Source organism: Microtus oregoni, unplaced genomic scaffold, assembly GCF_018167655.1.
Source record: "Microtus oregoni isolate MIOR12 unplaced genomic scaffold, Mior012 000044F_000, whole genome shotgun sequence".
Classification (NCBI taxonomy): Eukaryota; Metazoa; Chordata; class Mammalia; order Rodentia; family Cricetidae; genus Microtus; species Microtus oregoni.
The window spans coordinates 845,453-858,639 of record NW_024543211.1 but is presented as its reverse complement, the minus strand read 5'-3'; the positions used below and the strand labels follow the sequence as shown (position 1 = coordinate 858,639).

Genomic DNA, 13,187 nt, shown 5'->3' with positions numbered 1-13,187 from the left:
CTAGATGGGCTGCTGTCAAGTCAGCTGTATTTTTACATTTAAGTTTTGTCTTATTTTTTCTTTTTAGTCCTCGTCAGTCCAGTCTTAAACATAATAAGCAAAGAGACAACAGTTTTCTGGAACTCCAGGGGATCATCATTAACCGGATGTAGTGGCCCCAAAGACATTCCAAGTCATAGGCATGCACCCCCTACCCTCTCCACACCCAGTTTCTTTCTGGTGCTCTATAAGATTTTGCCTCTCTCTTCTCCATCCCTAGGGTCTGCAGGGGAGGGGGCTGGGGCTCCAGAGGAGATGAAGGATCCTCTAGGATAGAAGTTGAGAGAAATTAAAAACAAAGCAACAATTACCATAACATAACACAAAGAGATTTTGACAAATTCCTGGGACAAGACACAGTGACACTTTCTCCCACGGTGGAAGAAACCCAAACAGCTTTCTTTGAGGTAGCTGCAAACGACCCAGGGATGGGAGAATGCTGGCCCCTGTCTATTGACCCGGAACTGGGAGAATTCCCATCTGGGAGCAAAACTCCCAGTCTAAAAAAGACCTGGGGCCAGAAAGGCCCCTGTCTGGAAATGGAAGACAAGGCATCCCTTGCTGATCCAGGGTCTCTGTACAAGCGTGTCCGCTTCAGAGAACACCTGTCAATACCAAAATCCCAAATCAGCTGACCGGTACTAAACCAAAGCAACCATAGTCAGACAGACAAGATGACAGAGACAAAGAGACAAGAGACAAAAGACAAAGAGAGCTCTCTCACCGGTAGATGCTAATAAACGTCCAGACTTTCATCATTCCGGTGGAATCCCTGGGGTTCCAGGCCAATGCACTAAATGTTGTGCCCAGATTATGACCCCCAGAGAAAGACCACCAGAGAGGTCCAGACTTGAATAAGCAAGGTTTAATCAGCATAATACAAACATGTTTGGAGCTCATCTCCATCCCCCTTACAGCAAGGTAGGGAGGAGTTGTATCTCCTCTGTGGGGTAAGGTTTTAAAGATATAACTACAAAGAGATTCTTTGACACTGCTTTGGCATGGGTACAAGGACTTTTGCTCCCTCCCATTCTGTTAAGTCAATGAAAGACCCCCAGTGCTGGGGAGACTCTCACTCAAGTCTCGGGATAACACGACCCCCCTAGTAACTCACTAGAGACCGTCCTTGCTGCAATCACAGGAGGCTTTAATCGATGAGACGGGAACCAGTGCACTGGGGCCGAGACTCATAACCCACTCAGGGGAAGAGTTCGACCCCGAGTGACCTGGAGAAGGGGTTTTTATAGGAAGAAACCACAGCCCAGTAATCCCAAAGGGGCAGGGAGGGTGTCACGACAACTCCCTGCCTCTCAAGATCACTCAAGGTCATAATCAGCTAGTTCCTGAAACACAGTATTCCAAAAATACCTAATGATAATCACAAGGGGAAAACTCCCTGTTTCTCAAGATTATTCTCAAGATTACAATCGAACTTTATCTTCAGCTAGTTCATGAAACACAGTCATTGAACTGGCTAATGCTAGATTCCTGATTCTTCTCTTCCTGCTTAGATTTTCGGCTATTTTCTTCCTGCTGGGGGGGGGGGTCTGGATTTATCCAGGTCTTTCATCTCCCCACTTCTGCTAGTACCTAGTTCTAATCATAGAACTAGATTTTAATATCTTCTTGACCTTGTAAAGCACTATATTGGTGGCATAACATCAAAATCTGAACAGCACTTACTCCTTCTCTAATGAAGGTAATTAGTTTTAATTCATTAAAGTACCAAGGGGCCTGTATGAGGGCAACTACCCCGAGGCCCAGGATTTCTTAGCTTTCTCTCAGTCAAAAAATTCAAAGAAAACACAATAATATACATGATCCAGACTCTGTGTATATTCCATCTTTATGTGGCTTACTTATTTTTATTCTTTCTTTTTTTCTTTTTTTAATAATTTATTTAACTTTATTTTATGTGCATGGGTGTGAAGTGTCAGATCCATTGCAACTGGATCTTCACACAGTTGTGAGCTGCCATGTGGGTGCTAGGAATTGAACCCGGGTCCTCTGGAAGAGCAGTCAGTGCTCTTAACCACTGAGCCATCACTCCAGCCCCCTATTTTTATTCTTTCTCTTTAAAAACTTTACCTTTTTAAAAAGCATTAACTTTATTTTATGACTCTCTTTATTTTTTTTCTTCTGTCTTTCAATCCTACACACATCATTTAACACTATGACTTGTCTGCATTTGTCTTTATTGCATACCTATAATTATTTACTGTCCAGGGGTGCTTTTTCAAATGCTAAGCACTTCTTAAAAACTTAAGCTTCATCATTGCTAAGGAAAATACAGCAGAGCCTGCTTTCCCCACCCAGTCCAGCATGGCAGAGCTGCTTGCCACATATAAGCTGCACGCACTGTCCTAATTTCAGGGACACAGCCAGTGCATGCCACCATTAAGCAAGCTGCACCATGCTACTCACAAACCCCATCCAAATACCTGGTCTCCTGAAAAAGCCAGAGCTCATACTGGCAGCACGTCCCAGAAAGCTTTCATTTCAAAACAGTGCAGCTTCTTTTCTGCTGCTGCTGCTGAGTCAGGAAAACCTCTCTTAAAGGAGGTGTGGCATGCCACCAGCAAACGGCAAGAAGCTGTGTTAAAACTCTGCTTGTTTTTTTTTTCTGGAATTCCTTTTCAAGCCCTCTCAGGTTTTACATGGATTTAGTTGGCTATGTGGGCACCAATTTGTTGCAAAAAGAGGATGTATGGTTTAAGACCCCAAGCCAGGGCCAGTGTTTCTTTTTTCCTGCTGTCTAGAGATCTTGACATAGAAATCCCAACTTCTTATGATGCACCATGTCTCCCAGGGTGCTGTCATTCTTCCCTCTATGACAATAATAGACTAAACCTCTGAAATTAAATGTTTCCTTTTATGAGAGTTACCAAGGACCTGGTGTCTCTACAGAAAATAGAACCCTAAGACAAATGGCTATTAAAGGGGTTAAAGATAATCTAAGATAAACTATAATTATTCTCTGAACCTACATCATCCAAACCTCTCCACAATCCCAGAAAAATAATCAATTGATTATTCTTGCTGATGGCCCAGTATAGGTGTGGCACTCTTCTAGGAACTGTTCACAGTTGTTTAGTCCTGTGCTTTTAGGCAGAAAATCACAATGACTGGAAAGGTTACTGAGAAGTTTCTTTATGACATGGGGACTAGAACACAGAGAGAAGGAATACAGGAAAGGCCAGGGAAATATATAACTTGCACGACACATCTCCAGTGACCTACTTCCTCCAACTATACTCTAAAGATCACACTAACTCCAAATGGTGCCACCATCTGGGAAACAAGTCAACAACATATGAACTATGGGCTCATTTCATTTTCAAACTCTAACCATGGCAATGAACTCCTAAACACCAAACCAAGACTTCACAATTGATAGCCATTCTGTCTCATCATATATCAATCTGTTTATATAACATCTATCCATCTGTTCACACTGTTTTCATAACCTGCTTTCAAGGAAATGGCAGTGGGGCATGGGGGGATGTTAAAGTCCTGTGTGTAAGAATTAGATACCTGATTTTGGATTCCCAGAACCCACATAAAATGTCAAGTTCTGGATGCCTATGCCTGTGATCCCATGTAAGGGGAAGAAGCAGACATGAAGATTCCTGGGATTTGTTGATTAGCTAGAGTAGGAGAATAAGAGAGCTCCACTCTGAGATACTGTCTCAAAAAAAAAACAAACAAACAAACAAACAAACAGAAAGATAGATTGATGGGTACATAGATAGGTAGGTAGAGAAATAGCAGAGGGAGATTGAGAAAGACTCTTCATATCAACCTCTGGCCTTCACATACACATATTTCACTTGGGGGCCAGTCTCAAGGCTATATGGCCTCAAACTCACTGAGATCGAACCCACCCGCACTCCCATGTTCTGTGATTATAGCCATGTACCTCGAAGTTGAGTTGAAATGTGTGTTTTTAAGGGACTTATCATTGAGTCATAAAAGCATAATGAAAGACTTAAAAGGAAACATCATTGCTTTGATAAATAACAATATTTCTTGAAATTCTATAATTTAAATCACCAAGTCATTTTGTATGTTCATAATCATGAGTCATTTTTATTGCATTGTCAATTCCATCCATTTAAAAATGTTTGAAGTGTGCTTTTGTGAATACACCTGCCATGTTGTGCATGTAGCACAAATAGGAAAACTAACAGGTGTCTATGATGTACTTCCACTTTGTGAGTTTTAGTCCTTAAACCTAGGGAGTCATTTGGCTGCAAATAACCTCAAAGACATTTCTTTGGGTTTAAAAATTATTTGTGAATGAGCTGATGTAGGAGTGTGTAAGTAACTGATGAAGTCAACAAATATGAAAAAAATTTGTAAGAGTATTAGGGTAATCAAGACATAGAAGCCAGGTTATCAGGCTTAGCAGCAATGAATTTTACTAAATGATGGAATTCTCTGGCATACAATTTTGGTTCTGAGAATGTATTACAAATACATGTCTTGTTCTATGAATGTAAAAATTAAAAAAATCTGTGCTGGTAAGAATATTTTCACATGCCAAGAGGATTGACTATTCAAATTATCCCATGTTCCTCTATTCCTGTATGAAATTACATTTCCAATTTGAAAAGAAAAGAATAATTTACTGTTGTAATATTTCTTCTAATTGAATTTGAGCACCAATGATATGACTCAGTGGGAAAGGACTGTTTTGTGCAAGACTAGAAACCTAACCTCGATGGCATCTTGAATTTTGCAGGAAAATAGATGGAGTTAGAAAACATCCTTTTGAGTGACGTAACCAAGACACAGAAAGACAATTATCACATGTACTCAATCATAAGTGGGTTTTAATCATAAAACAAAGAAAACCAGCCTACAACTCATAGTCCCAGAGAACTTAGACAACAATGAGGATACTAAGGAGACATACATAGTTCTAATATACATGGCAAGTAGAAACATTCAAGATCTCCTGAGTGAATTAGGAGCATAGGGACCTTGGGGGAGGATTGAAGGGGAGAGGCGAGGCAGGGAGGGGAGCACAGAAAAGTGTAGGGCTCAAGAAAGATCAATTAAAAAAATAAAAAAATAACATCAAGTTATAGTGTCAGATACACAGTTGATTGCTGATTATCCTACTTTATTATATCTATAAAGGATAAATTAAAATGTTTCTTTGTATACACACAAGGTATTTAATGTTTCATATACTTTATTTATTTTTTAAAAGATTTATTTATTTATTATGTATACAACATTCCTTCCATGTATGCTTGCCAGAAGAGGGCACCAGATCTCACCATAGATGGCTGTGAGCCACCATGTGGTTGCTGGGAATTGAACTCAGGACCTCTGAAAGAGCAGTCAGTGCTCTTAACCTGTGAGCCATCTCTCCAGCCCCATATAATTTATTTTATCAGTCATTTAACATAAATATTGTCAAATTCTGTTGAAAACACACACACACACACACATTTGGAGTTCATCATCTACCCTTGGATTTGTATTCAGGAGGCAGACACATGGGCATCATGAATTCAAATTTATCCCTGATTCTTTTCTGACATCCAAGCTAGATTGAATAACAAACAACAAAATCTCAAGAGAATTGGTGAAAAGATAAAAATCGAAACCGGAAACAACAACCCACCACATTTACTTGAAAAGTATGTTCCCACATGGCCTGACACTTCAATAACCAATGGGACACAAGTATGATGGGTTTACCATTCTATACATTACAGCAGAATAATACATTTGGTAAAGGCACAATAGAAGACTAACAAACTCCAATGAAGGAATATAAGGACTACAAAATAAAATTCACTAAATGGATTTGCCACATATAGCACACTTTAATACCTACCTCAAATATTTCAAAATAGAAACCAAAATGCCATGATTTCCATCAGTCTTGAGTGAACATGGCATGTAATTTACTTCCTTCAAGGCTATAATAAAAAATAATTTTACTTATAGCTAAACAAAACTGTGATGTCCAAAGACATTAACCAATTGTTTTCATCAATAGAACTTTCTTTTTTTTGAGTTTGTTCCTATTTCCAAACTTCAAAGTGATATAAATAGACTTAAATATTTAAGGCACTAGAGTTAGGCTAGGTGAGTGAAAAATGTTCATTCATAGAACTAAGGTCAGATGTCTGACAGGTTCCTATAATTCCTTCCGCAAGAAGATCCAAGGTATTAACTTTCTGTGGATACAGAATGCATATTCAAATACAGAGACATACACATACATCACATAATTACAATTAAAACAACTTTTAAGATAAATGATTTTTCACTCATGAACACTTTTCTCCTGTAAACATTCATTTCCTGTAAAAGAGGAGCTGAGAGGCATTTTACAGCTTACTTGCACAATGAATTGGTTCATGTGAAGAAAAACCAAAGTTAGATTTGAAGTAAGAGAAATCAATTTTTCTAAGAAAGTTTCCCAGTAGAAATATCTGGTGCTGATCTCCTCCACTCCCCTAAAGGAATATTAGGTAAGATATGTCCATTGTTTCTGTGCTCTTCTGGGCTGTTTCCAAACAGAGGTATCAATTGTCTCTTGGCTCAACTCCAGGAATTTCTCAACTATTCCAGTGAAAGAAGGTATTCACATTGTTAGGAATATTTTCCTAATGCGAGCTCTCCGCTGACACAAATTTCTAATCAAGCCAAATCAAAACAAGCCAAATTGAGAAGTATCCAGGTGTAATGGGAGTTTGGTCTCTTGGGTGGCCCCGAGGGGAAACCGGGAAGCTGCACAAATGAGACCACTGGGAGGGAAAAAAGGAGACCACGTGTTCCTCTTTTTGGGAGATCACTTAAATATTCTTGGGTGTGGTCCTGACCTCCCTCCAGGGAGGGATCAGGATTTGGCCTGCTGGGATTTGGAGTCCAAAGTGCTAACTCTAAGAGTTAGGGGTTTAGGACAGATGCAAAGGGCTGGGGATTCAGCTCCCAACTTAACATTCTAGACTCTTTGCATATAGGGGTGACAGAAAATTGGAGTGGTAATTATGACAAACATTTAGGCTCTCTTTGGAAAAAAGGGCATAGACTCATATCTGGCTACTTCCTATAGGCACGGGGTGATGTGGGAAAGGAGAAAGCTAGGTGTCCGTTCAGTGAGACGTGTGGCTGGAAAGGCAAACAGCAGGTATCTGTTCCTTGGGGGAGATGAGAAGGAAGGTATCTAGGAAATAATTTTTTTTTCGTTTTTTGAGACAGGGTTTCTCTGTGGTTTTGGAGCCTGTCCTGGATCTAGCTCTTGTAGACCAGGACATCTTGAACTCACAGAGATCCACCTGCCTCTGCCTCCCAAGGGCTGGGATTAAAGGCGTGCGCCACCATCGCCTGACTTTAGGAAATAAATTGTTATCACTAAAGACGAGTGTGCCAGAATGAGGAGCAGGTAGGACCTTTATTGTGGCATCATGGAAAACCAGAGATTTACTTGAGAGGGAAGAAAACATGAATATGAACATCTCAGCCAGTGTGGAAAGCGGCAGCTGCATACTGAATGAGCATAGGATTTCTTAGGACCAGACAGCATCAAAGAAGATTTTGAAGGTGAGAATTTGCTGGATTTCAATCCCTGAACCTGAAAAACTCAGAGATAAGCTTGATTTTATGCCAAGGGATTGGTTGTTTTTGTGCTCAATTGGACAAGGGTAGAGTTTGTTTTTATGATTCTGGTTGGAGATCCAAAGTGTATGTCTTTCACTGGCCCTTTTTAATGTTTTGGCTGTTTTCAGGAGGATGTTGTTTCTTTACCTAGTTCAGATTCAGAGACAAAGTGCTTACTGTTGACTCTGGTTTCAGGACCAATGTGTGTTTCTTTGAATACCCTTTCTCCAAACTATAATGCTTCATAAAAGGGTTTGTCCATTAGATTGCTAGTTCAAACTAAAATAAGAAGAGGTATCATGATGCTTGAACAGATTGTTGACACTATCAAATTATTTCTATACAATACAATAGTTAACTGACTGTAAGTGGCTTTAGATTTTAAGGAATAGTTTAAAATAAACCCTCAGGTTTTTTCCTCAGGTCCACAAGATTATGGTAATATGCACACACAAGCTTTATCAGATTGATTACACACAAAAAGTCTTACTAATATATGAAGCACAAAACATTATGACACTGAATTCATTTATAGAGTTTCACTACAGTATGGTTTTCCTCATGTGTTTGAAGAATAAACACATTAAGTTCAGAGTTTCTCTACAGGATGGCTAAATTCTGTTGTAATAGGAGCTGCGGGGCTGTGTCCCCAGCACCCGGAAGCCCCCATGGCTAGCTTTACCCGAAATAATTACACGGAAACTGTATTCTTTTAAACATCGCTTGGGCCATTTCTATCTAGCCTCTTCTAGACTAGCTCTCGCACCTGGACTAGCCCATTTCTAATAATCTGCTGTAGCCCACTAGCTGGCTTACCAGGAATAATCTTAACCTGCGTCTGCCTGGAGTGGGAGAATCATGGCGACTCACTGACTCAGCTTCTTTCTCCCAGCCTTCTGTTCTGTTTACTCCTCCCACCTATGTTTTAACTTATGAGGACCAAGCAGTTTCTTTATTGCTTAACCAATGAAATCAACAGATTGATATATGACACTCCCATCAAAATTCATATGGTTTCTCCCCAGTATGTGTTCTTTTATGCTTTTGAAGATGACTGTGTTGAGCAAAGGCCTTACCACACTGATTACATTCATAGGGTTTCTCTCCAGTATGTGTTCTATTATGCTTTTGAAGATTACTCTTAGCTGCAAAGGCCTTAGCACACTGATTACATTCATAGGGTTTCTCTCCAGTATGTATTCTTTTATGAACATGAAGATTCTTTTGATATGCAAAGGACTTACCACAATGATTACATTCATAGGGTTTCTCTCCAGTATGTGTTCTTTTATGCATTTGAAGATGATCCTTACGTGCAAATGCCATACCACACTGATTACATTCATAAGGTTTCTTTCCAGTATGAGTTCTTTTATGATTTTGAAAATTACAGTTTTGAGCAAAGGCCTTACCACACTGATTACATTCATATGGTTTCTCTCCGGTATGCATTCTTTTATGACTGCGAAGGTTATTTTGATATGCAAAGGCCTTACCACACTGATTACATTCATAGGGTTTCTCTCCAGTATGCATTCTTTTATGCAATTGAAGAAGACTGTGACGTGCAAAGGCCTTATCACACTGATTACATTCATAGGGTTTCTCTCCAGTATGTGTTCTTTTACGCATTTGAAGATGACTGTGATAAGCAAAGGCTTTATCACATTGCTTAATTTCACAGCATTTTTCTCCGGTATGTGTTTTTTCATTCCTTAAAGGATGAGTGTTATAAGACAAGGCTTTAGCACAGTGAGAATATACTAAAAACTTCTCTCCAGTTTGATTTCTTTCAATCCTGAAAGGATAATTGGCACATGTAAAAACTTTACCACATTCAATGCACTGTTAAACCTCATATCTATATAAATTTATTTCATATTCTTTCCAATTGTAAAAAGGGATTAAATATTAAGGTTTTATAACTTTGTTTGAAATCATGTTTTGTTCTTTCCTTAGGGGCCATTTTGCATCTGGAAAAATATTTGTGATAAATTCCTTTGTGTCATGGTTTACCATTTCATCTATATCTAGCCCTATATTTTTCTATGATAATTTTCACATTTTTTAAATATTTATTTATTATTATGTTTTACAATATTCTGTCTGTGTGTATGTCTGCAGGCCAGAAGAGGACATCAGACGTCATTACAGATGGTTGTGAGCCACCATGTGGTTGCTGGGAATTGAACTCAGGACCTTTGGAAGAGCAGGCAATGCTCTTAACCACTGAGCCATCTCTCCAGCCCTATTTTTCACATTTTTGAAGAGAACTGCATACTCTGAGTTCTTTACCAACTCAACTTTTCTGCATTCATAAATTTTACTATATTGTGAATTATACATTTCCAATGAACTAAGACACACAGAAGTATTTGCACAGACCAAGAACTCATGGGGGTTTTTGTGATGTGAGTTGGTTTATGTATTAACAATGATGGTAGAAAACCAATTACTTGTATAATTGGACTAAACTCAACAAGTATACTCTGCATGAGAAATACAGTTTATCTTCTAATTGTTCTATAGGAGAGATATGATAAATCTTTCCATATCCCTATGCTCATATGCTTGTGTCAAGAATAACATGATATACATAGGAAAGGAAGAATAGTGGAAGATTTCCACACTGAATTCTCACAATTTGACTTTCTGTTCTTCACAGACTTGCGGTATAGATATTAAGGTTTCTCCACAACATCTGCCCCTTGACCCTTGACTCTAACAGCTGCTTTCACTAAAATTAGCATAGTCACAAAAAGTATATGAGTAATACAAGACTTACCATGGGTTATTGATTTAGTAGAAAGTTTTGCAGCTCTACTCATCATCATTAAAATGTGTACACATTTTTTGTCATGAGTAGCAAGAAACCAATGGACCGGCAGATCAATAACATAGCTCTCGTGGTGCTATGAATCAAATGGTGATAGCTGTATAAATATTGCTTTCTTGACTTTTTCTTAAATGAAAGCCTTGCAAATGCAATTCACATACATGAAATTGAGGTATATGGATTTGTGAGAATTTAATAACCATCAATGCTTTAAAGCTGTGCTTATTTACACTGTTGCTTTTGTTTATGAGTTTATAATGTGTCCTAGGACATTATAAACTCATCAGAGACACATTGTTATGAATTTGCACAAGAAAATTACCTTGCATCTCTTCTAGAACATTGACTATGTTCTTCATTGTTACAGTCTTCCCAAATGTATCCTAAAATACAGTACCAGAATATGTAAGTGATATTATTTAACATTGTGCAACAATTAGCTTATTATCTTAAGTGCACCTAAGAATTATGACTGCATTATATACCTCATTTTCTTCTTTCTAAATCAAATTACAGAACAACATAATAAACCAAGGAAAAGTTGTCTCCTATTTTGAAACATGAAGGAAATTCATTTTTCCCTATAGCAGTGAGGTTCCTGTAGGTCCAGCATCACATCTTTGTAGAGATTCTTCTGGGAAGGATCCAGCAAATCCCACTCTTCCTGAGTGAAGTTTATATGCACATCATCATAGGTCACTGCCTTCAAAAATATACCACACATGTATACAATGTAAGCATGACAGTGACAACATTGGAAATGCATACTTCTTTGAAAGTACAGTTGTGGGCTGGAGAGATGGCTCAGAGGTTAAGAGCATTGCCTGCTCTTCCAAAGGTCCTGATTTCAATTCCCAGCAACCACATGGTGGCTCACAACTATCTGTAATGAGGTCTGGTGCCCTCTTCTGGCCATCAGGCATATACACAAGATAATATTGTATGCATAATAAATAAATAAATATAAAAAAAAGAAAGTATAGTTGTATGATTCTGGTGTTCCTTACTCTTATTCTAAGACGTAGACAGTCACTTTAGAAGGACATTTAAAGGAGAGACAAATCTGTCATTTCTCTACACTTTAAATGGAATTTCACCTTTTAAGAGCAATGTCTATTAACAGGGAGAGACAAGAAAAAAATCAATAGTATATCATATGCATGAGAAAATTGTATGAAAAGTTACTGACTACAGAAGGGAAAAGAAAGATGGACAAACTGGGTATATTGATGCAATGTGCCTTTAATCACAACACTCAGAAAACAGAGGTGGGAATATTTGTCTCTGAGTTGAATGCTAGTCAACTCTATGCAATCAGGTCCAGGAAAGGTGGCAGTACACATTAAGACTCTGTCTCCATTGCAAACCTCAATGTAACAAACAATGGGGTAGAAAAACTGAAAGGCTTTTATTAAGGTTCTTACAAAGAACTGTTTTCACTCCAGTTCTGTGGTCTTCTTCCAGACCCCTGAAGTACCCTAATATAAACTGAAATACAAATAACATTTTGAAGAAAAACAACTTCCTGTATAAAACAGTTACAAGTGGACAGATGAAAACAGTAGAAATATAAATGTTGGTCATAAATAATCAACACAGAGCTGGAGAGAGGGCAGAGTAATACAGCGCTCTTGCTGATCTTGAATGGAAGTGGACACATTTGCCAGTAGTTACATGAGAATCACAACTTTCCATTTTTCCATGGTCAGGATTTTTGAGATCCTTTGATCACTCTGATGACCAGGTATCCATATGGTGCATATTCAGGCAGACATATAAAATACTCATAGTGATTTTAAAAAATCAAAGCAAGCATAACAAGCAGGAAACAGTTCATGCAACTGCAATTTAATGACTCAGAATACTCAAGCAGTATTAATGTTATGAATACATGGCATCCTGGGAATCAGAGTGATACCCTCTGTCAAATTTTAAAATTCAAAATGGACATGAAGCTAAGCATAGTAGCATATACTTGATATGAATAAAACCTACATTCCAGGGCCATCATCCAATAACAAAAAAAAATAGAGCCAGGAATGATGCCTCCCTTTACTTTCAGAAATTTAGAGCCACACAATGACTCAGATAAGAAAACACAACAATTAAAACAGCAGGTTACAAAACTCCTTAGCACTGAATAGTAACTGTTTCTTCTATATCTTATGTGATTTAGAGATTGAGCCTATGATGATGATAAAAGCATTTCAGTATAAGTATGAAGGTGGTTGATTAATATCAAACACAACACAGCAGATATGAATGTCAGGAAATCCATGAGTATTGAGACTCATAGCATATAATCAGGAATTTCATCTAGAAAGGCTTCTCCTACTAAAGATTCACAAAAAGATGAAAGAAAACCCACCAAAGAGAAAAACTTGTTCACATACATGATATTTTCTGGGAGGTTGTTCATTCAGTCAAGTACATTCTGATTCCAGTCACTATTGGCTCATGGTCAACAATGAAAAAACTGCATTTAGTCATTTCAATGACTCACATTTAAAGATCTTTGAAGGACACTTAAAAGAAATTAAACACTAGCTCAGAATTGAAAAATAGATTGTTATTTATTTGGGGGTAGACTCACAAATCACAAGTCTATGCTTGAACAAAGATCAAAAACCGAATTGTGCATCCAGAAAGCGACCAGACTCATGCTCTACATTGGCATATATACTAT

The 13,187-nt window shown here is 38.1% G+C and overlaps 2 pseudogenes; one reads left to right on the top strand and one right to left on the bottom strand.

The window, feature by feature from the left end:
• The window catches only part of LOC121434571, a 33,299-nt pseudogene extending 21,103 nt beyond the window's left edge, over nucleotides 1-12,196 (bottom strand).
• The window catches only part of LOC121434592, a 56,885-nt pseudogene that overhangs the window by 30,966 nt on the left and 12,732 nt on the right, over nucleotides 1-13,187 (top strand).